This window comes from Brassica oleracea, unplaced genomic scaffold (assembly GCF_000695525.1).
Source record: "Brassica oleracea var. oleracea cultivar TO1000 unplaced genomic scaffold, BOL UnpScaffold01081, whole genome shotgun sequence".
Taxonomy (NCBI): Eukaryota; Viridiplantae; Streptophyta; class Magnoliopsida; order Brassicales; family Brassicaceae; genus Brassica; species Brassica oleracea.
In genome coordinates, this window is record NW_013617648.1 from 9,620 (window position 1) to 11,364 (window position 1,745).

Consider the following 1,745-nt stretch of genomic DNA (forward strand, 5'->3'; position numbering starts at 1 on the left):
TGAAAGTATTACGGAACAAGATATGCTTGAGAAAAACTTTTCCACTTTCCATGCAAGCAATGTGTTGTTACAACAACAGTACCGTGAGAAAGGTTTTAAGACCTATGCTAATTTTATTTCTTGTCTCTTGCTCGCTGAGCAGAACAATGAATTATTGATGAGAAACAATCAGATGAGACCTATTGGATCAGCTCCACTACCTGAAGCACACACGACAAAGGATAATAAAGAGTCCAACCACGTCCAAGGAAACGGCCAGTATGGCCGTAGTCGAGACAATTCGAACGGACGTGGACGCGGTTGAAGATCTTTTGGCCGCGGGCGAGGAAATGGTCGAGACCATGGCTCATTTGGACGAGGTCATGGTCACGACCATGGATCTTCATTTAAATCCCAACACTCGACCAAACCAGACGAATCCGTGTGCCATAGGTGTGGTATGAGCAATCATTGGGCTAAGATTTGTAGGAATCCCAAGCCTCTGTCAAGAGAGTCTGAAAGGGAAGAATCCTGAAGCCCATATGACTTACCAAGATGATGAAAATAACTTCAATCATGAGAATGACGATCTTATGGATTATGAAACTTCAGATTGTCTAAAAGACTAAAGATTGATTTTGACATTTGTAATCTAAATTTCTGTGTTCTTTGTTTTGGTGTTTTTCATTTCTATGTTTTCATTTTTTCGAACTTGTTTTATTAAATCTTAATAAAAGGAATGAATGATTTTATTAAAAAATGCCAATATGAGTTTATAAATTGCGGGTATGGTACACATTAAGGTCTATGGCCAGATATGTATAAGGGCAAGTATTTAGATGATTTATATTCACCCAAAGAAACCCATTGAGATTATAAAATATAGAGATATAAGAATGGTTTCCACAATTATACAATGGGCAAAAGGAAACAACAGTTCCTTCAGAGTTATGAAAATCGCCCAAGGCCATATTAAGTTCTAAAGACTATACATGCATTCCCTATTGATCTAGACTATGCCAAGATCAATATGATAGAGGCAAAAATTATGGTAACCAGAATGGTTTACCCACGAAATTATACACTTTATGGCATGACCGGATTGGCCATCCTGGTCCAAAACGTGATGCGAAATTGATATTGGAAAAGGCACAAAGAGTTATCCCATATAATCTCACGTGTGTAGCATGAACACAAGGGAAACTCATTAGGCCATGATGTCCCAAATCAGTTAAAGATTATAGTATGTCCATGAGGGGGCAGTGAGGACAAATCCGCACATGTCCATACTATATATAGCTTGGCTGAATCCTTTTATAAATCTGTATTGGCCATTACCCATAGGTCCAAACTCTCAGCTCTTCCACAAATAATGAAGTACCTTGAGCCAAATATGGGTGATCTATTTAGTGGCCAAGAACACGGATTGCAAGTTTAATGAATTCGACTATCCAACATTAGGGGGAGAAAATAATAAGCTGGTAAGAGAAACATAATGGCATCGACCATCATTGTCTTGGCAAGATCCTCGGACTAAAGAATGTGAAATAGACGTCTAAAGATTATACATTTACAAAGCTAGCTAATCAAATGCTCAAATGCCAGACACATTTGCTGACCCGAAAAATGACTATGTCATATATAAACCAGCTTGTAAAGCACCAACGAAATTTAGGTCCAAGAGAGACACCGTCAAGTTGCTACAGAATCTATACAAGATAGACCAATAGGTTCCAAAAGATAAGAATCCTCAGAAACAAAAGAAA